The sequence below is a fragment of the Alexandromys fortis genome, unplaced genomic scaffold (genome assembly GCF_014885135.2).
Source record: "Alexandromys fortis isolate MF-2015 unplaced genomic scaffold, M_Fortis_MF-2015_v1.1 scaffold_82, whole genome shotgun sequence".
Taxonomy (NCBI): Eukaryota; Metazoa; Chordata; class Mammalia; order Rodentia; family Cricetidae; genus Alexandromys; species Alexandromys fortis.
In genome coordinates, this window is record NW_026067963.1 from 5809019 (window position 1) to 5832338 (window position 23320).

Consider the following 23320-nt stretch of genomic DNA (forward strand, 5'->3'; position numbering starts at 1 on the left):
TCCCTAGTCCTGGGTATAATCCTTGCTACATTCAATTTCATAACAAAGAACACAGGTTGGATTCTTTTCCCAGTGGATTTATTGTTTATCAGTCTTAACATTATTAAAGTTCAAGTGTCTACTAAGCACATCTCAAGCTAAAGCTACCTAAGTCAGAGTCTTTGGTGACCTAAAACAACTTACTCCATGGCCCATAAGAAGTGCACATATCTATCTCATCTGATAGTGACCTTGATAGTTGAGAAAAGGCATCAGAAAGTTACCTAAGTTGTTACTCCTACCCTGGCCAGGGAGTCTCCCACATGGAGTTGTGCTGGCCTCACCTTCTTTGAGAGAAGCCCATCTTTGTCTCGCAGTTTTCAGCTTTTGTTGTTCTATCTTTGTGAATTTCTCTGTCTTTGAGATGGAGTCCCTTCATTCTTTCTTTCCTTCCTTCCTTTTTTCTTTTTTCTTTCTTTTCGTTTCTTTCCTTCTTTCCTTCCTTCTCCCCCCCCCTCTTTTTTTTTTTCCTTTTGTTTCTTGAGATAGGCAACCTGTCCTGGAACTCACTCTGTAAACCAGGCTGGCCTTGAACTCACAGAGATCCACCTGCCTCTGCCTTCCAAGTGCTGAGATTAAAGGCATGTGCCACCACTGCCCAAACCTGTTCTTTCTTATGCTGACTCCCATTCTTGTTGACCTAGTCATACAGGGGCCTTCTAGTGTGTCATCTTACCTGAAATTGTCAATTACACTCTGATTCATTGAGGGACATGTTCAGGAAGAGAAAGATAATTCCTCGGAAGCGATTCTATATAAAGGACTTGCATTCTAGAGAGCCACTGTTTTCATAAGAGCGTTGGTGTGGTTTCTCATGTGGTCATATGGGCAGAGCTCACTGACTTTGCTGCACTTCCCTGAACCCCATGGTAACCTTTACTAATGCCCAGTTCTTCCACAGCACAAAGCAACATTTATGATGCTACCAACTAATGCAGCCACATGTTGATTTTTATTATTATAAACTACCAAGTATTTCCCAGAATTTTAAAATATAATTTTACTACAGATTTTTTTTAAAACCTTGAATAGGAAGAGAGAAAATGTGTAAACTCTCTTGTGAAAAATTTGTACGCATGACATTTGAATTGTATTTTCAGGATAAACTATGATGCTTTTGTCATACGCTTAATCAGAATAATGAACTTTCTTTTCCAGAGTGATTTTAGGTTCACAATAAAATCTAAAGGCCCCACCTACCCGTGCCCCCATTCACACACCTTTCACTGTCAGCATCCTGTCTGCCATGGCATTGGGTCTGGTACAATCAGCCAATCTACGCCAACACATCCTTACAGGAAGTGGGTCGTTCATGTCAGGGTTTTTCCTGGGTTGCATATTCTGTGGGTTTTGAAGCGCATGTAATGTTCATCTTTATTTCCCTAATAGCACGTGGGGGTATTTTCGCTGCCCTAAAACACTTCTGTGTTCTGCCTGCAGAATCCCCTCTCCCCACTAAGTCCTGGCAACCACTGATCTTTAGAGTGTCTTCCTAGTTTTCTCTTCCAGAATGTCACATAGTTGGAATCAATCAGTGTGCAGACTTCTCAGATTGTCTTCTTTTACTTGCAATCTGCATTTACATTTTCGTGTCTTTTTATGCCTTGATAGCTCATTTCTTTTAAGCATTGAATACTCTTCTGCTGTCTGCGTGCAGCGGTTTATGACCTATATTTACTTTTGCTTCTGATCCCATTTGCTATGACACATTTGGATGTGAATCATCACAGGGAAAACAAATTGATTATTTCCTATGGATCCAACGTTTGCCACCGTGTCTGGATCTGAAGCTGACTTCTGTTTCCAGTCTATATGGCCTCCCCTTTATCACTTCTGCAGAGAGAAGTGTTGTGATCATGTACGTTGCCCTTTGTTAGCAATGTACATTGATTGACAGTGGTTTCTAAGCATCTGAAAGCTCTGCATTCTGAGGGAAAAGGTGAGCTACTGCGTGCAGAATGGGTGACCTGTGACAAGCAGGTGGATGTTGGCATGGTGATCCCAATAATAACTCGGAGTGAATAAGGAAAAGGGCTGCCCAGTGAGCCAAATCTGAGACAATTACCAAATTCCGTGTATATAGCATGCCATATGGTTTGTGCCATCAGCCACTGTGGACCAGGCCCTACAGCAGAGATGTAGGAAAACTGAGTAGTGAGGGTTGGATGCAAGTTAGCAGGGCCTGCATTCTGGCACCCTGCCTTCTTTTCATGAGGTTTAAGAACAGTGGCAAACTTCAAGTCCCCTGAGCCTTCCCAGTTTCTATCAGCCAGGGTTATTAGTCTGTTTTACTTATTTACACTAGGGTGTAGCAATACAGTCCTTTAAGGTTCTCAATATAACAAGCACTGTGAGCCCCTACTGTGGATGTAGGATGAGAGCTTAGACAGAAAACATTTTTGCAGAATTTTTGAAGACCCACATGCTTTTTGGAGACTTTAAGCTGTTTTATTTTTATATTAAGGTCATATCCACTTTTATTATGTTGCTATATCAAAGTAATCGACACTTTTAGATCTCTGCCAGTAATTTGACTAAAAGTTACAGTTGGAATGTTCTCCAGTGATTCTGCCTCTGAGAAAATAATGTGTTAGGTTCTGATTTAAAAGGTTTGAAAATGTGTAGGCGTGTGTGCATGTGTGTGTATAGGCATGATGTGTATGGGTAGAGAACATGTTGTGTCTATGGAGATCAGAAGACAATTTCATGGAGTCCTTTTTCTTCTTCCATTTTTACTTGGTTCCCAGGGATCCGACTCAGGTCAGCGGGTTTGCATGGCAAGGCTTTCAACTCGTGGCATCTTGCTGGCCCGGGTTTGTTTCTTTAAACACTGACAACAAATTACGACTCCACGTTTATTCATGGGTTTGGCAAACTTTGAGTTGGGTGCACACATTCCTTTATAACAATTTCAGTACAGGCGAAGTAGTAAATTAGTTGCCCCCACCCCCATCCTCCAAAATGGGATCTGAATGTAGTTTATGGAAAGAACTTCACCCCGTCCCATCCCCCACTAAAAAGGCTGTAACCCACCTCATCCCTTTCGCTTAAGGACGTGGCTGTTCCTCCCTCCCTCCCTCCCTCCCTCCCTCCCTCCCTCCCTCCATCCCTCCCTCATGTAATCACTTCCCTTGTAAACATACTCCCCGAAAAAGGAAAGATCAAGAAGTCATTTTTTGAAGGAACATCCAAGATTTCATAGCAATATTTTGTGTTCACGGTACAGGATAAATCTGAGTATTTCTGATTTTTTTTTAGTCTTCATATGGCATCTGAAACAGTTGTTCACATTCGCACATCTCTGCTCCGCCATATGCATACCGTGTGCGGCTCTGTTGTTTTAAAATATTTTATTGGTTTTCTTTCATATCTCAACTTTTGATGGGTGTCCTTGAAGAACTTGCATAAAAGATGTAAATGTGAATGAGTCATTCATTCTGAGCACATGTAACTATTTCGGGAGCCGTCTTCAGGAGGTTTTACCCTACGGTGGAGCAGGCTGTTCTCAGTGGGGAGAGCTTCCCAGGGCTGCTCCGCTCCTGGCTGGATACTGAGGATGCAGGGGTATGATCGTCTCTTCCAAGTTCATGTTTCCTGCCAGGTACCAGCTCTGTGTGCTGTACTGCTCTTGTTCTTTGATGGTTAGCAGCAGGCTTACACTTTATTTACAACATCCTTTTAGCATAAAATCGGGTCTTCACCTAGATTTCCAAGCCACTCGCAGAGTATTTTGATAAGTTTATTGTTGAAGGCCGGGCTGTTGTTAAGTAAGAGTTGCCCTGAGCCTGTCCCGGGACTTCATAGGCATTTCAGACCTGCCCTCTATTGTATGTCCCCCTCCGAACAAAGTTCATCTTCATGTAACACCTGTGTGATCAAGAGGATGTATGTGAGGGAGAGGAGGAGAGAGGAGCAGAGAGAATGCACCATCAGTGTATTCTGTATAGAGTCCTCTGTTTCTCCCAGCATGGTGTCACTGGCTTTAGGGTGCCCCATTAAAGCTTAAATGACAGACATCTCTGTCTGTCTGAAGAACAGAGAGAATGTAATGACCCTCCCCATTTCTAAAGTTACTTCTGTCAGTGACAAATTAGCATGGCAGAAAAGGCGTTGGTGTTTTTAAAACTGTGAAACTTAACATCGGTGTACTTTTTCTAACTTTTGTACTGTTCCTGATTTTGTATGGATGGTGCTGAGCCACTGCTGAGCCACTGTGGTCCTGTGTCTCTACCAGGCCACCAGAGAGGTGTAGGACGTCAACCCTCTTGTGCTGGGAACAACCTTTGAGAGGCCATTAGAAGCATCTGAAAGTGTTTGCCTGTGATGGAGAATAAATTCATGCCTGGAAGAGTTACAGTTTTTCCTCTACAAATCATAGAAGATGCTCAGTCTCAGTGATGTGGAAAAGCACATTTATGCAGCCTGAAATCTGTTTCTGTATTAGATATTTAAATGCATGAGGACAAATCTGAATTGCATTTTGTTTAAAAATGAAACCCACAAGCATTAGCCTCAGTTTGTTCAAAATGTCTCATGAAACTGAATCTATGGTAGTTCCAAATTGAGAAGCAGTCTGATTTTGTAAAAGCATTGTTACTGTATAGGTCTTGTCAATAAAATTTTAGCAGATGGTTTGTATGTACCTGTGTCCATTTTTTTAATGTTGAAAAAGGTATTTTGCAGCACCTTGTATATTTTATGAGCCCGAATGATGTTATTTTACCATGTACAAAAACCATCCCAGCTGCAGACCTGCAGGTCAGAACCCTAAGTATTGCCTGATTTATTCAGCTTCAGTAGAGGCGATTCCCCTTCAGGGACACTCTTGTCCAGATATCCTGACCCCCTCCGTGCTCACTCATCTCTAGTTTACAGTGTTGAGATGCATGGAGCTCAAAGGAGAGGGAGCCCAGCCGTTCCAACCAGCAGCTCCATAGCACAGAAACCAAGTCCAAGTCCTCCAGACTGAAAGACAGCGCGGCACTCCTCTCTAAACCCTCCAGGAACAGTTTTTTTCCACTATTTTGACGAGCTATTTTTATGTTGGCTGTGGCATTAACATCACTAGTTGTCCTGAATGTGGGCATATTTGCTCCAGAAGGTTTTTCGACTCCACAGTCTGAACCATTTTTTTGACCATGCAGCTTTCTTCTGAGTACCTCTCCATCTGAGGTTTTGCCACCTTCGAGTCATAATGTGTTTCAAGGAACACTCTGCCTTTTCAACAGGGGAGAAAGAAAGGCATGAGAGAGAATGAAGCAATCTGATCTAGGGGCTACACTTCTGTCCAACCTCTATTGGCCAAGACCAGCCATATAACTCTACTGTCTTTAAGATGGTGGAGAATCAAGCCACAGAGACCTGAGTTTGATCTCCTAGACCCATGTTTTGAATGAGATGGACAAATTGCTTTGGCATCCACACATGTACCCTGGTATGCGTGTTCATGAATGTGCACACACACTAAATAAAAAAAGCAATACAGTTTTCTTTTGAAAAGGTTGGGAATTTTAATGGGGGAGATGATCTGAAAATAGCAAGCATCCTCTAGACAGCATCTCACACTTTGGCATCCTTTCTTTGGTCCATTGTCTGAAATGAGCTTCTTCATAAGTGTTGACACCTTGGTGGTCACAACCAAAGACCTCGTGGTGCTGAGCTGCATTTTAACCCCAGGTCCTTCTCACCCGTGGCTGTACAAGGACCATATAGGCTGGCTAAAGTCTTCTGCTTGTTCACCAACAGTCACGTTGGATTTCAAGCATTTCGGGATGGTGGGAACATTGCTGAAATGAAGGCTTCAAGTCCATGGCAAATTGCTCTGGGCTGGTAGCCTGGGCAAGGCTAAATGCTCCTACATATGGGCCACAGTGAGCCACAGATGGTATATGAAGGTACCAAAATACACAGTTTAAGCTGTAAGTAAAGAAGAGTGCAGAAGAAACAGGTCTTTGGGTAACTAAGTTTAGAATATGTCATCTGGAGTCTCTAGAACTCTGCCTAGGACGGCTGCCTCGTGACACTTCAGCTGAGACTCTCCCATCTTTAGGGGCTGAAATAGTAACCCTTTCTATGACCATGGATATCTTTTTCCTTATATTTCTAAGCCCATATGGTAGGCTTTAAGCTCTATAGCATGATTTATTTATAATGTGAAATCCCCTTTTACATTTTTTTATTTCTTGATATGTCAATTTCCTTTCCATATACTGCTCCTTGTTCTCTTTCAAATTCACGGCCTCTTTTTTCATTAATTATTCTTATATGAATCTATGTATATACATATGGATTCCTAAATACAGAAATACAACCGTCTCAGTCTGTATAATGTCACTTGTATGTATGTTTTCAGGGTTGACCGGTTGGCCTTGGATAGCCAGTTGGTGTGCTCTTCCCTAGGGAAGACTTTTCCTCCCTCTCTTGGCGGTCCTTAGTGGCCTGTCGTGCTTTCCGTAGAGTTACTTTGAAACCATTAACCATCTCCGATAACATTTGACTGAAGAATCAAATCGTAAAAACACCCTAAAACTCCTGTCGTCTCTGGGGCTACTTCTTCAGGAGAGTTTGGGAATACTGCTCGAATGGAAGCTAGCAGGAGTGAAGCGTTTGGGACGTTCCATCTGCTATCGTCTGGACACCGTGGCAGATGCCCGTTATCCCAGCACTCAGAAGGCTGAGGCAGGAGGTCTAGAGTTCAAAGCTGGCTTGGGATATGTAGCAAGATGTAGTCACCAAAGAACAACACAGATATTTGCAGATTTCAATGGGCCTGCAGGGATAAAGAATCAAACCTTTTTTCTGTGTCTAGTTTTGTCACTAGGCCACTCTGTCACCCTGATGCTTCCTTCACATTTTCTAATGTCTAATTTTTTTTAGGGGAGCCTTAAATAAAAGGGAGATAGGGCAGTTACTCGAAAGTGACATCACAGCGGACCAGGTTGCCTGATCAGTTCAGATACATTGCATGTGTGCCCATGTTACTCCCCCCCCCCCCCCAGCGCAAAGGGTTTCTCTGCATTGGTTCCGTAGTGATATAGCATGAGATTATGGGTGGTTTTTTTTTTTTTTTTTTTTTTTTGTATGTTTTCAGTTCTGGAGACTGAATCTACAGGCTCATACATGCTAGGCAGATGCTCTGCTACTGAGGTTTTCCTCCATTCCTGTGGGGGTGGGCAGTGTTCCTCAGTGATCCTGCCTACCTCTGCCTTGGCAGCGTATGTTATCATGCTCAACATTTAAAGGTGAGTCTGGGCATTGAACTCAGGTCCTTGGGCTTTGATAGCAAATATTTTGCTGACCGAGCTGTTGTCCCAACCTGTGGGGATGCATTTCTAGCAAAAAGAAAACAGCTCAATTCAGAGGACTCACATTCGGGTCAGAGGGCTGGGACGCAGACTGCTAAGGAAAACAGCAAAGTGACTCTAGGTTGGGTACTTCCTGTTGCTCAGGGAGACCAGACAGTGGTCTTTGGAAAGGAAATAAATCCGTGCATAAATACAGTGCTTCCCTAAGTCTTCCCACACCCCTAGCTGAACACAACAGCAGCCCCTGGCTACCCCCAATGTGGGTCTCTAGCTAACTAACAGCTACCTAGCTCAGGAAAACAGAGACCCAGAGGACATCATGGCCACAGGCTCGGTGGGGCTCCCTGGCCCTGTGTGCTAGACACTGGGCACTCACTGAGAGAACTAGCTTAGCACGTGTCAGGATGAGTAGTGTAGGGTGGGCTGGGGGAGCGTGGCTCGGGCTGAAATGAGGAACGTTGCTAAAATGACCTATTGAAACAGCAACTTGAAGGTTGGGTGGGAGGAAGCCAGGTGAGAGGGAAGCACATTAGAGAGAAAGAAATACCGTGCACACAACACCGGAGTCCTTGGAAACCTCTTCCATACAAGGTAGAGAGGAGTACTGGGTGGCTGGAAGCTAAAGGTCAAAAGGAGAGTCCCAGAGGAAGAGCTAGAGGAGAAGGAAAGAGATGGCAGTCCCGTTTAGTCTCCTATGGCCAATAACAACGTAGCCATGTAACATACCGTGGGATGCGCTGGATGCGGTGGATGCGGGGGATTTGAACTGCTCTCAGAGTCCCTCTTTAGTCCCAATTGCAGTAACTTTATGATTATTAGCTCTTTAGCCCACCTTGGCTACTTATTACTTCTCTGCCCAGTTCCAGCGCAGCTTGCCAGCTTCTCCAACCTCAAGGCAAACACACCCCCAGATCAAAGTTTGACAGAGGCATTGCATGGATACGGAAGGCTTCTGAGCTGGGGAGTCACATTGTAGCCCCACCTGCTTTAAAGATGGCTACCACCTCAGTTTTTAACTCAGTGCTATGTCACAGGTCTGTCTTGAATTTAAATATTTCTTAGTAAGTGATTCCCAATGGCGCTGACTTCTATCCTGGCCCTGGCCTAACTTTCTCGGGAGCCAGGGAAAGGCTGTGCTTCTTCCTTAGGGGACATTTACCATCAAGGGGTCATGCTGGGCAAAAATGTCTTTACTAGGTGTTTTGTCTTCCTTTCTTGAATTTGTTCATTGGCTTCTCAAATGTTTCCACTTTGAGGTTCTTACCATCTTCTTTCCCCGATAAAAATAACACTAATAACAGTGTCAACGAGATGCAATGGCTAAGAATATAAACAAAACACAAATCAAAAAGTCTCTATCCAAAAGTCAGAGACCATGCAAACCTTTGTGGAAATTACAATAAAGCAAAAAAGAAACAAAGTTTTCTTTGTGGAAGTAAGTACCCTTTTGGGTGCATTTAGAAATATACGTTTTATTTGTCCCTTAAGAGTTTAATATAGACTTACAATGCAGTTTGGTCATATCTATTCTCCAGTCCCTGGACCACAACCCTGGGAACCCCTACATCTTTCATCCAATTTCATATCTGTTCTGCGATTACTTTTTTTACAGAAAATTTCATGTTAATTGAAGAGTTTATTTTCCTCTCTCAGATCTAAGTAAAGTCTACTTGAATGAAGTATTTTACACCATGGGAAACTCCTCCCCTATTCTGTGCTACCATCCCCAAATCTCTGACACATTGTCAGGAGACAGCCATACCGGGTACCCAAAGGAATTAGACTTGGGATTGAGTTTCATGGATTAATATTTCCCTCTTCCAAATCCATCAACTGCTCAAACCTGCTAAGAGAAACAAGAACGCAGTTGGAGACAGTCCCAGAGCCAAAGGATCCCACACAGCTCAGCTCAGCTCACACACCTTTAAGTGCTGTTCCACCACTGTCCCTAAATTCAATTTCCATGGGGACACCCATCTAGCCTCCAGTGAGTGACCGTTTCTTGGGACGCGAGGCTTCTCTCAACGCTCAAGCCCGTGACTCTTCCGCGTTGCCAGATCTCTGGGTCTAAGTCAGTGGCGCGTGGCTGGATCCTTCTGTCCCAGCCTCCACTTCAGATATAAGCTCCCAGACTAGTTCTCAGCAGCCCCCTCTGGTGCTCGAGCCGTTCAGGAAAGTTGCTGGGAGCGGTGGAGGGGCGTCATCGCCTCCTAGCAACGCTCCTAGCAACCGGATAACATCTGCTCCCTTTGGTCCAATGCGCGCCTAGAAAAGCCGCGCGCCCGCCTTGCGTTCTGAGCCCGAGCTAGAGGCGCTTCAGAGAAGGAGGGACCGACCTGCAGGAGCCGGCCGCCCCGCCGAGCTGCAGTCGCTGCCGCCGCTGCCGCCACTGTCGTTGTCAGAGCCCGTCCGAAGAGTGACACCTTCGCGAAAAACAGGAGCCGCGAAACAGTTGCACACGCAGTCTTCGGGTGAGTGGACCCCTCGTAATGTATACCAGGACCCCTCCAGCCAGGCATCTGACCCCGAGGCCCAGAGAAGACGCGTTCCCTAGCATAGGTGGCTAGGGACTTGGCCTCGGATCCCACCCCGCCCCCAGCCACTGAAAAGTGACCAGCCACTGGTCCCGGATAACTTGATTTGATTTTTAAATCCCAGGATTGGATAATGAGACTCCCCCTCGGCTCACTACTGTTCGGTTAGTGCTCAGAAGTTTTCCACCCCCCTTGATTTTGCTTTGCCTGGCTGCCTGAGGCTGGAGAGCCGGAGGCAGCGAGCGCCCAAAGGCTGCCTGTGCTTATGGACAAAACGCCACGGAGTAGGCTCAGTCAACACGTTTGGAGAGCAGGCTTCTGTTTTAGGTCCTCATCTGGAAAGGGTCCATCTGGCCAGGAGCAGCCGTTCACGGGTCCTCAGCCTCCTGAGCAGTAACCATAGTAACTCACCTCTCTAGATGAGATCGTCCTTATTGGATGCCCGTCTTCCCTTGGAAAGCCCGTCTCTCTAAATATAGAAGATGATGAGATCCATGAGCACACAGCCATGCAGACTAGGTGTGGTTAAACGGAACCCTTTGCTGAAAACTATCTTTCAGACGGGTAGCAGCGTCTGGCTACTTCGAACCTTGCCAGAAAGAGTCACTATGCCAGAGAAAGACCAAGTTACTGTGGTTCGAGTTAATTGCTTTGTGATGTTTGGAACGAGCAACAGCCTGAAATTGGACAAGAGCTGGCTGTGATTTTTAAAAATCAATCTTCCCCAAATAATCACCAGTAAACAACTGGTGTGATGAGTTATTGGGCACTTTCCAAATCTCTTAGTGGGGAGGTGACCCTGCTCCTTCTCAAACTTAAGTGATTGTGTGTGTGTTTGAAGGTTTATCATTCTATCTAACCCAGATTCCAGATCGACCCCACCTCCAACATCTCAGTCCCCCACCCCCAGTCCCCAGCCCCCTCACGCCATCTCCTACCCTGATAACTAATTCATGTCTCTGCATCCCTGATTCGGTAGAGGTGACTTATGTCCGTATGTCTCCTTGTTTCAAGATCTCCGGTCACCGTTCATGAGCCCGAGGCTGTGAGACATGCCCCATGTGCCAAGGGGGGTGCTCACCAAATCTTCTGAGGCTGTTCTAGACATACACTGTTCGGACTGAGTCAGCATTACCAGGTAATCACAGGCTGAAGAGAAGTTACTGTTTAAATATGTATCCAGAGAAATAAATGCTAATGTAGCATCGTGGCAACTCACAGGATCAATAGAAAGGGGCTGTTTATGCAGGCCGTTGCTGGGCTGAAGTCAATAAAGGTTTTCTGTAAAAAGGACATTTGTGGGCTGTCAGACGTTCCTCTCTTAGACCCCTGTGATTTGGGCGGGCCAAGGGAGGGAACTTGGATCCCCGAGAATGTCAAGTGGAAGCTTTCTGAGCACACTGGCAGTGTGGGTCTGGGGTGAAAGAATTCTTCAAGTTGCCATAGGAGATTGTGGGCTCCTTTGGAATGCCAGTTTACATGAAGACTTACGAGAGAGACCAAGAGAATTATCTACTTTCTTCTCAATTATAAGACTGCATTTGATGTCTAAGCGAATGTTCAGCTTCTTAGTATTGTGGAACATGGTGTACTAAGCTATCTCTGTGCAGTCCCCTGCCAGAGGTGAGTGGCCCAGCAAATGGTAAACTCAGAAAGATGAACCTCCATAGAGATGGGTGATTGGCGAGAATCTATTCAGATTCCCATTCAAAAATTCTTTCTGATTTTATGTGGCTTTATGAATGTCATGAGACTTTGAAATCATTCATTTATATGGTCGTTTATGGAAATCGCTGTAGTTTAATAATATTAGGATAAGGTTACCATATATGAACCACCCCCAAACTTCAGAGTTCATTACCTCTTAGTACCATCCAGGCTTCTCTCTTCTTTGATGATAATTGCCATGGTTTATTGTGAGGAACAAATCCACGGAGATTGATGGGACTCACTGCAGTCTTCCAGGGGCTGTGTAAGTGTTTGGTGTGTGGCCCCATTCTCAGGAGTGTGTGAGCAAAGCAGCCACAATGATTGGTTCATGCATATGCATTAGTCTTGTAATTAATACTTGTATTATACATATATATCATTTCTTATGCGATATACAGAGAAGTTTAAAACCTCTGTGTTCTCTGATGTCCAGCAATGACACTCTTGTCCATTGAGACCACTGTCACAATCGCAAAGTCAAAGTGCTAATCAAGTTTTTCTCTTAATTTCTATCATGAAAATGTAATATGCAGAATATGTACTGTGTAGATTTCGGTGAACATGTCTGCTGATGTCATAGCAATTAGTCCTAAATAAATAAAAAATAAATGGTGTCATGAGAGCAGACACTTAATCCTAGAAACATTGGTGGCTTCCCCAGTTACAGTGAATCCACCCAAGAAAACATTGGTGTTGAAGGCGCTAGGTACCCTCCTTGGTGTAGCTGCTATCCACACTCCCACACTTTGGGTTATAAGGAGTGTGTGTGTGTGTGTGTGTGTGTGTGTGTGTGTGTTTGGGATATGAAGCTTAGATTGGATCAAGCTGAGATCAAACAGCCTAGGGCTGGAACCGAGAGCTAATTGCAGCCTCCCGTTTCCAGCTGTTCACGCGGTCAGGAAGTTTTTAGGTGCACACCAACATTCATGTTTGGATGTATGTCTCCTGTAAGGCTTCGAAGATGCCTTGAAACACAGTGGAGTCTTTGAAATCTCCATCAAGGCTTCCACGTCTGGGCTCTCTGCTCACGACTCAGCTTCAACAGGAAAGACATTCAGGTCCCAAGCATGCTTGGAAGTCAATACATAGCCAGCATAGACTGTCTTCCAGAGCAGTATGTGCTTCTGAGACCTACATGACAACATAAATATGAAATTATATATATATACATATAGGTATATATATACCTATATATATATGAAATATAGCCTTCTCAGAAATGGAGGCAGGTGTGAACTGACCAAACTTTCAGCATGAAATGAAGGAAGAAAAACCTGCCTTTATATTGAGCCTAGGGGACTAAAGAAGCCAATCTTGTTAACCCTCTTTATTTATATTGAATTTACAGTAAAAAATTACATTTTTAACTTACATTAACAATAAGTTGTTTATTGAAATAATTCTAGTACATTATTTCCCTCATTTAGCCTAACACAATTATTTTAAATTTTTACGCCAGTCAAAATTATACAAAGACACCAATACAGACTCATTCGATTTCAGGAAATAATCCTCAGAGGGACGAATGGGGGGTTTTAGTGAAAGGCAGTAAAGGTTTACCATTGTTGCATTCGGTACTGTCAAAGAGAGTTTATTTAGAATAAACCAAGGATTCACTTTTATATTCTTGACTGTAGAGGCAAGAGCAAGTCTTCCTAATGGAGACAGAAAAGACTTCTAAATACTAGTGAGTGGATGGAGAAGAGGCGCAGATTTGAAACTGGCCGCTCTGCAGGGCTGTACCAGAGGTCTGTGAGACCACAGGGGCCAACCCAAAGGGATAGGTCAGGATCTGAAAAGGTTGGGGATGCTTCCCAAGAGAAGTGGGAATCAGGAGCCCAAAGGCCCAGTTCTCTCTCTAACTGCTACTTGTCATGTCTAGGTAAAACAGTCAGTGGCTTCAGAAGATGCTTGTCTGAGCTTGAGCACAATGTATTTTAAGGATGCCCCATGCCTGTAGAAGGAAGGCACCCCACTGCCGAAGATAATTTTCTTGCTAGAGAATCTCTAGATGGGAACTCAAAACTGACACCACGGGAGTGGAAGGCAGAACATCTCAACACCAGAGCAAGGGCTCATAGAGAAGCAAGTGGTGGTTCTGAGTTTTACACAGTTCTTCTTGGACAACTGAGGCAAACCTGGCCTTGGGGGGATTTTGTTGACACACCTAAATAAGGTGTGGTAATGGATGATATACAAACAAAAGAGCCTGTGGGGGAGACTGGTTGAAAATGAAATGAAATTTATGCCCTGGCAATGCTGAAGCATGCATGGGCAGCCCATATATGGCGGTTCTGTTGAACTTGTCCATTTTGGGTTTCATGGTCAAAGTGGATGAGGATGACTGACCAGGTCTCTTCCTCAAGAGGGCACCAGATCTCATTACAGATGCTTGTGAGCCACCATGTGGTTGCTGGGAATTGAACTCAGGACCTTTGGAATAGTAGTCAGTTTTCTTAACTGGTAAGCTATCTCTCCAGCCCCATGATACTGGTTAGGACTATCTAAAAGGCCTCTATTGTGCATAGGTCAGGGATCTAGACTCTCCTCCCTGAGCACAGGCCCTCGGTACCCACGAGAGTTAGACTCTCTCTCTAGATATTATTAGTGAGATAATTTTTGGAAGCCATATCAAGAAATGTAGATGTGTGGCCAATTTTCTGTCAGACCCAGATTCTAAGGTGAAGAGTGCAGGGAATGGGGAGCACCATTCCCCAGATGGTGATATACATCACAAGATGTACTCTCAAAGCTCATGACTTTTGGCCTCTGTCATTGCCATTGACCAACTTATTGGAGTAGTGGGCTGAGGTGCAGCGTAACTTCCTTATTGCCTGGCTGGTCACCTCTTGTTTAATGGCATTTTCTCCGGTTCAGTAATCAGCAGAACAAGATGGGTTTGTGGGACTGATAATGCTTTGTTCAGTAGTCTCCTTCTGTGTAGGAACTATGCCAGGGGACCAGGACTCTCAGGCCAGACAGTGCTGCTGCTATCTTGAGACATCACTGGCTATCAGTCTCCCTGGAAGTTCCTAAGGAAGCCTTCCAGAATCTGTAACTTGTTGGTAATCTGAAACCACCAATAAAATCAATATTGTGCTTGGAATGGATGATAAATCTGAAGAAACAGATTGTTCCATTGATTCAGAGCTAAACATTGACACCGAGCTCTGCTACCATAGAGCATCCTATCATCCAGAAAGCATCAAATCCTCTAGAAAGGTGCTGGGTGCTTGCAGGGGGGGTATTGACACAGTGAAGATAGCTGATGGAGTACTGCTAGGTATCAACAAAGCTATCTGTCCCCGGACAGCAAGCCAGTCCAGACTTGGACTTTGTTCCCATCTGCCTCCATGAACACACTCATGAATGTTTTATGTAACCCGTGCTTCACACCAGTGAGGGCACCAGTGTCCTACATATAACGTGATGCTTCTGAGTAGGCTACATATTCATGCTTTGAAAAGGGGCCATGGCAATCATGATACATCACAGTGATTGAGCCGAAACTGAGTGTGTGGGACAGACATAGAAGAAAGTGCTTGTAAGCCACCGTCCCAGCTGAATGACAAACACATCAGTGAATCGGAAGTTGTTGCCCCCCACCCACCCATGAGAAAGACCTCAGGCTCTTTCAGGTTACACCTGGAGGACAGGAAACACATGACAGAAGCGAAATTTGTCATGGTGGAGTGCTTTAAGCCACGCAGCAAGACCGCAAACTGTGGCTATCAGGGTCAGATGAGATAATTCTCTTTGTTGTTTGTTGTTGTTGTTGTTGTTATTTCTGTTTGGTGTTTCTCTGGTTACATTGAGGATTCGCGCGGTGACTGCCCTACCACCAAGTTACAAACCAGACCTAGATTAGATAATCCCAAACAAAAGGATTTTTGGCCTTTAGAATGAAAACCATCATCTCTGATAGTTTTCCTCTCAGCTGAGCCTGGTTTAGACAAACAGAACACTTATACTTTCAAAGGCCATGCCTGGGCTAACATCACAATAGGAGACCTGATGAGGCGGTACTTTGTCTGTGATAGGCGTGGGCTGTTGGTCCAGCGAAGCTCATTGCTCTTTTTTTCGGTTTTTCCTTTGATTTAAAGAAAAAAAAAATAAATTACTTAGTTGGGTGTTCTTTTACTGTTGTCTGCCCTTTCAAAGTGTTTATAAATTAATTTGCTGATGATGTTGCCTTAATGTACTGTCCCTGGGCCTCCTACCAAATGAAATCACTTGAATGCTAACAGGATCCCAGTTGCCTGGAGGCGAATGCAGAGCAATAAGGAAGCAATCGTTTGTAATCGGATTTGAAGCATTTATTTAAAGACATATATATGAATTGCCCTGCCAGAGCTCTAATGACCGGTGGGCCAGTCTGGTCTGTGGCTTTTGCTGTGTTACTTGCTTGAGCTCTTACATTCTTACACATATATGCATGGAGCCTGGCACAGACATTTTGTGTGACCCAGAGGGTACAGCATTAGAAGTAATTTTTATGTTCAAACCAGCATTAGCTGTTTCACTTCAGAAATAAATTCCAGCTCAGCTCAATCTGGTTTTGTAATTTGTAAACTCAGAAGGCCGACTCTAAAGGCATCTAGTCACGTTGCTATTGTTTATTCTTTGGGTTTTTAGATGAATTACAAGCTTTTTGGTTGCAGGGACATAAGTGCATTTATTCCTGTCTACTCAGTCACAGCAAGTGAACATCTTTGGGCATTCAGATCAGCACTTATGAGTCATCCGGGAGATTAGCTAAACGTTTGGTAGATAGTTCACATTTCCTTAGCCCCAAAAGCACGGCCAATAGTAACACACCAGAAACACGTTCTCAGAGAGGTTATGGGATTTGTATAATGTCTTTCATATTGACTCTCTGAGCTAGCTTCTTGGAAGCTTTCAACCAATAGCTATCCCCTCTGAGTTCTGGGTGGTGGCAATGAGCTTTAGGTCTGAGCTAGTGGGGAGGGGGTGGGCCTGGCTTTCGTGTGACTGGTCTCGGTCTGTTGGCACTCATTATTATGATTTGATGTGGGGTTTCCATATATTAGGTGTGATGTTACTTTGCATAACTGCAGGAGCCAGTGTATTTCTAACCCTGAAAATGATATTTGTAACGAGTTTAGGTAATTTGTTTAAAGTCCCACAACCGAGAAGCTATATATAGAGCTGTAGATCAACCTATGCCTTCCCCCACTTCCAGACCAACTCTTAGCCACACAACTGGCTGTCAACTAGAGTCTCTTCTGGGCGGTGGTTTCCTCATCCAGGCTCTGAGGAGGCTGACCAACACGATCAATAGCGTAGCTGCCAGCTCTGAAGCTTTGGAGTTTTAATCCAGCAAGTAAATAGATGTAGCGACTTACGTTTGCTACATACTTTAGCCTCAAAGTGGCTAAAACCATCTTGCAAAAAGTGATGTGGAAAACATTGCAAAGAGCCAGGCAGCTAGCGTGGAGGGGATTGCCAAGCTGACAGCAGCTGTGAAAGCTGCTCAGAGGTTCAGCAGCCAGCAGTGGGAGTGTTTCCCCAAGAACAATAAACCGAGTGACTAAGAGCCCTGCCTAGGAGGAGCTGCCTCGGGTCTAGACCTCGGAATGTTTACTCTGGATTTCCAAGCGCTGGTGCATTCTGTAGTTTAGGCTAATTTCTGGAATATGGCCATCCAGAATCCTTAGAATGAACACACACACACACACAGAATGAATTTATTATATTGTATATAGAGTAATATATATTATGAGTATGAATTCATCATATATATGTGTATGTATATATACACACACATACAATTTGTTAGGTTGAAATAGCTTCCTTGTAGGATCTTTTGGGAGAGGGAAGCAGAGCAGTAAGTTTGACACGTCCTTCTCCAAGCTAAAATTTGTCCTCCACTGTGCTGCCAAGCGCCTTTTAACTTGCTGCAAATGCTCCATACTTAAGGTGAGGAAGCCAGTGTTTACTGAAGGACACTATATAGATGGAAACAAGGTTGCTATGACAAAGTTGTGCTTCTTATTTCCAAGTCTTCCCTCACTCTCCCCTTCACTAGAGTAATTCACTAGCTCTCACCAAGAGAAATCATAACCTACCTAAGCACCAATGCTGGTAACAGGCATTGAAGCCTCTTAAGGTGAACCCAGGGAGTCCTGTTCAATATGGAATTCATTCTTTCCTGTGTAATTAAAATGTGAGCTAGCTGTGTTCTTGATGAAAAGAAAAAAGCACCCAAGCTAATAAAGGGAAGCAATAGCCACAGTCAAGCCCTTCGCTTGGCTCCCAGTTGATTGGCTGAGATCAACTTTCATTACCCAATAGTTCAGTCGCCCTGTGCTGTGACACTTAGGTTCTTAAAATGTGGCCCAGGCAAGCCAGCGTGGATCTCACTGGGAAAAGGGGTAAAAGTGCACATTTTCTCATCCAGACCCAATGAAAAGGCAGAGCAGCAGGGCTAAGCATGCAGTTTATGAAAATCCTGCAAGGGATTTTCATGTGCGCTAACATTTGAGAACCGCTATTACATCAACCAGTTAGACGGCTAATAAAGCTGGGCCGTGATGGTGGCGCACGCCTTTAATCCCAGCACTCAGGAGGCAGAGGCAGAGGCAGGCGGATCTCTGTGTGTTCGAGGCCAGCCTGGTCTACAAGAGCTAGTTCCAGGACAGGCTCCAAAGCTACAGAGAAACCCTGTCTCGAAAAACAAAACAAAACAGAAAACCCCAAAACAGCAACAACAACATCAAAGTAGGACTAGGGACTGGGAACAGGAATGGCTCAGCATGTAAAGTACTTGCTGTGTACACATGAAGACCTGAGTTTGGATCCCAAGCCCTCATGTAAAAGCCAGGCTGTGGCAAGGCCCTGTAATCTGAATGCTGAGACGGTGAAGGTAAGAGGGTCCCTAGGGCTTCAGCCAGTTTGTGAATCTCCGGGCTCAGTGAGACAGCCCTACTCAACTATGTAATGTGATGTGCAGATCAACTGTGGAAGAAAATCCTTGTGGACCTCTGACCTCTGTTTGCATGTGCACCTACCTTTATGTAGAGGTATACAAACAGGAACACATACACATGCATATACCACACACAGGCACATACATGTGTACACGTGTGTGCTCATACACGATAACAGGCATCATCACATGGGACAAACTAAAATTTTGTTCTCTAGTTATTAGCTTTCCAAGTGATCCTAATGGTTCCATTCTCTTAAAAACAAAGCAGACAAACCCTAGAAACCTGGGTTTGGTGATGGTTTCGTTTCTTTTTTTGATCAGTATTGTTCTTTGCCCTTGCCCTTTCAAACCAGTGAAGAATCTACATAAGCTGTGTTTTGTTTATTAAGTTCAGGAACTGTGTGTGGTGGTGCTTCAGCTACCGAGTCCTTGTCACAGCTTGCGTCTCTTTTAGGTCCCATACCGCAAGCGCTTTGAATCCTGGATTCCTTAGTGAGACATACCCGCACTTACTTATGGCTTTCTTGGCTCTGTAACCCACAGCAACGGGGGGAGGGGGGGGGAGAAGTTAGGATGCTTAAGCTGAGGCCTCTAACTTTCCCTGCTGGCTCTGGAGAACCCTCCAGCTGCAGAAGGGCTGCATGAAGGTTATGTGCGCATGCCTCTGAGACAAAGGAAACACTACAGAAAGGAGGTTATTGAAGAGCATATTTTTAATACTTAAGCTCGTTAAAGCTCTACATTTTAGAGGAAAAGCATCAAATGCCCTGGTATAAATGTATTTAACCCACATGTCTTTACATACTCATTATTTTATGAATCGAGTGATTCTAACACAAATATTTGAGGGTCTGAGTAAAGGGTAAATAGATTGTTAAACTGTAAGTGTGTTTAGGACCCTGGAGGTTGAATGAGTACCAAACAGGGCTTGGTTTGTTTTCTACATTCACTCGGCTTTGAATCGAAAGCCCCTGTTTTGCTACCTTTCTGTGGTCACAGCGCCATCTAGAGTACATCCTGGGAATCCCTCTGGAAATCTTGGAGAACTGTTTTTCCTTAAAGTCAGAATCCTCAGCTGCAGTAGCATTTTCGAGGAGGAAACAAAGGTTCCTACTTTCTCATATTAACACTAAAGCCAATTATACTAGCCTTTCTCTTCCGTTTCCTAATGATTAACCTCCGTTATGCCAAATGTCAGGATTATGGCTAAATCATAATCATATAAAATGGTTTTGCCGGAAGATATAGGCTTACGTTAATTAATTATTTTTGTTACTCATTTTTGAAATTGCATATTAATTACAGCACTTCTCACTTTTCTTTCCTCCCTTCAGGCCTCCCAAATACAAATACTGTTCCTGCTCTTTCTCAAATTCGTGGGCCTCTCTTTTCAATAGTTGTTACAGTATATATACGTACATATATATGTGTGTGTGTGCATTCCTATATATAACCTGTTTAGTCCATATGACATTACTCATATGTATGTTTTCAGAGCTGACCATTCCATTTGGCACTTAACAAAAACTTGGTATTCTCTTCCCTAGGGAGAGCCACCTCCCCCACTGGCAGCTTTCCTCAATTGCCTGTAGTTCTTTGTTTAGAGTTGAGGTCTCTTGGACATTTTCCTGTCCAGTTTGACATGTCTGTCCTTGTTTAGCTCTCATTTGGGTGGTCATGCTGGTGAGACTTTATGCTCATAGCTTCTCATGTTTCTAGAAGACACAATCTCAGAGCAAATTCTAACTCTTACAATCCTTTCCCACTCTCTTCTTCAATGTTCCCCAAACTTTAGGTGAGAGAGCATTTTGTAGATATGTCCTTGAGACTGGTCTCCACAACTCTGCATTGTGATTGGTTGTGGTTTTCTGTGTGGTCTCTGCCTGTTACAAAAAGAAGTTTCCTTGATGTGGGGTGAAGACTACATTATCTGTGGGAGTAAGAACAATTGTTTGGATTGATTTTAAGGATTATACCATTATTTTTAAAGGAATAATTGGGTCAAGAACTCTTTTACGTCACTTGGGTTACTCTAGAAGTGTTAGCTTCCCCAGAATATTGGGAAGATTAGCAAAAAGAGTGAGGGAAAAATTACTTAACACCTTCCACTATATTTTGTGTATCAATGTCGAACTTGGGTATATTTTGGCCCAAAAAGCATGAAATTAAACTTGAATTTGATTTCTGTGGCTGCACGAAGAGATGAACACAGGACTCTAAATGCAACCATCTATTTTGGATTGGAAAATGATGGCATTTTTCTGCCAATAGGCATTTCAATCATAAGACAATTGCCAACGGCAGCGCTGTTTGGTGAGAAGGTAGCCATCTCTGGGGGCACCAGAATTTCTGCTTACAAATGGCTGCCACCTGATGAAGCTCTTTGTCGCGACGCCACCTGACCTTTCCCCAACTGTGTTTTGTTTTAGCTTATCCGAGAGAAGTACCGTCATATTCATTAACAACGTCGAAAGTAGCCTACTTTAAGAGGAAATATGCAGAAGAAGAAGATTTACATCAAGGTTACCATGGGTGTTTTCCAAAAGTAAGGCTTTACTTTTCTCCCAATGCCTTCCCCCCTTTCCCTCCCCCGAATGTCTTTGAAAGCATGAAGCCCCAGCTTCTGTGTTTCTATGCGGAAAGTAATGGCTCTGTTTGCCCCCTAGCACCTGATATTACCCGAAGACAGGACCTGTATCCTCAAACTTTCCCTGGAGAAGCTCAGGTTTCTCGAAGACCCAGAAACCTACTTACGAAGGTCTGTGTTAATTAACAATTTGCTGAGGAAGATACACCTAGAGACGGAGAAAGAGAGCTATGAATACTTTAAGGAATCTCCCCCCTATAAGACTGCTTATTCGGATACAAGAAAACGGCTGAAGTTTATGGTACAGGAGTGCTGTTCCCAGTCTCTCTACTATGAAGAGCTGCATTCCTACCACATTGTGCCTTACACTTCGGAGAATGCCATCTACGGGATGGGCTACACTGGTGACCACTTGGAGCAAAATTCTCAGTTGCTTATTTATAAAATGAATTAAAGTAACTGTTAAGTTCATTGATATTTTGTTTCTAAATGCCTGAACTGTTTATAGTGACGATGTTAATATAAGACACTAATTATCAGTGCACTTGATCTCAGTGATGAGATGCATGCCGAACTGAGGGGAGAGAACCATGGGTATTCCTTACCCACAATCCTTAGTGCCATCACATTGAATGGAAAATAGACCTACTTTATCATAAAGCAGTGAGTCGCTGCTTTAGAAGAAAAGGTTTTTAAATTGTTCTTGAGATAGGAAGGGATTGATCTCTGGTCAACCTGTGAGGTTAAAATTCTTAAGTCACTCCCCCATCTAAATTCTACCTACTCTTATTGAACATTAGCCAAAATAAAATCATATTAAGTTGATAGTGTTGTGACCCTGAGGACTAGGAGTGGAATGAATCTAATTTTATTTATGCAGTGAGAGTTCCGTTCTTTCAGAAATTCTATGGCTTGTCAAACACTGTGCCAAATGGTCATTTGTCATTAGTATCCTTTAACCATGAATGGCAGTTCAAGATGGGGTCAGTATATACTGAAGCTTACTTGTTCAATGTAACACCACCACCACCACCACCACCTGCTGCTTCTTCTTCTTCTTCTTCTTCTTCTTCTTCTTCTTCTTCTTCTTCTTCTTCTTCTTCTTCTTCTTCTTCTCCTTCTTCTTCTTCTTCTCCTCCTCCTCCTTCTCCTACTCCTTCCTCTTCTCCTCCTCTTCCTTTTCCTCCTCTTTCTTGATTCCTCTTATTTGATCTGAACAGACTTTCTCTTTAAGAATGAAATGTAATAAATTAGCATTGCATATAGGAACATCTTTAAGTTCTACGGGTTGATTAACATTTGTGCTGGGCCTTTTAGAGTTGAAATTTTATTTATGATCTTACTTTTTTTTAAAGGCTGTGAAGCTCAGGAAAGTGTAGGCAGGCAAAATACGTTTTTAATAGGATGATAATTTTTTTTTAAAAAAAAACCTGCCCTGGAAAGTTGATGAGAATAATAGAATTTAGACATGTTGTTATTTCTTCATCCTGCTAAGAGCTCACGGAAGGTGCCGGGATGAAACATTGCACTGATTTTTGTACAGCAGTCGATCACTTACCCCTTAACAAAACGTCTGAGAATGCCTTTGTGGGGGAGGTTTAGGTGAGTTCCTGTCTTTTAAAGTTCTAAGGGTGAAGAGGTAACAAGTTGGATAGATTTATGACATTGTTGGAAGTGATTCCTCGTGTTCTTGAGGTTTGAGTGAGACGTCCGACCTCTGGGTCCGAAGTTTTTGTCCTATGGAGTATTTCATTTAAAGAACTGTTGTTGACAAACATAGATCGGGAAGACTAGGTGCCAAAGGTGTATTAAGAAAATACCAAAGACTGAACGATGGGAGTTAGGGAGACTATGATAGTGAAGCCGGCAAAGACAAGGTTCTGAACCAGGGACAGCATGGGTAGTGTGGAAATATTGTGAAGGGCTTCACAGCGACTGGTTTGCTGGTGTGCCCACTGAGTGCTTTGTTCAGGATGATGGCAAACAGGAATACGATGCTGAATTAAGATGTCAAGCTTTTGTGACTCAAATATGGCAACTGTGAACACAACATCATCCCTAGCTGAAGCGCCGTCTTGTAACAAGGCTGGCTGCATCTTACTTTGCTTTTATTTTGGATACCACATTTGGGCCCTGTGATGAATCACCAAGGTGATTTTGTGCAAAGGCGATGGGCTCTCTAACTAGATTGCAT

General features: G+C 43.7%; 1 long non-coding RNA gene across 1 annotated transcript; it reads left to right on the forward strand.

The window, feature by feature from the left end:
• The first annotated feature begins 9704 nt into the window (after positions 1-9704).
• Positions 9705-22264, forward strand: LOC126508340 (uncharacterized). The gene is made up of 4 exons (XR_007593786.1): positions 9705-9814; positions 10892-11015; positions 20969-21084; positions 21206-22264. It is a non-coding gene; the product is annotated as an uncharacterized lncRNA (long non-coding RNA).
• Positions 22265-23320: the final 1056 nt, after the last annotated feature.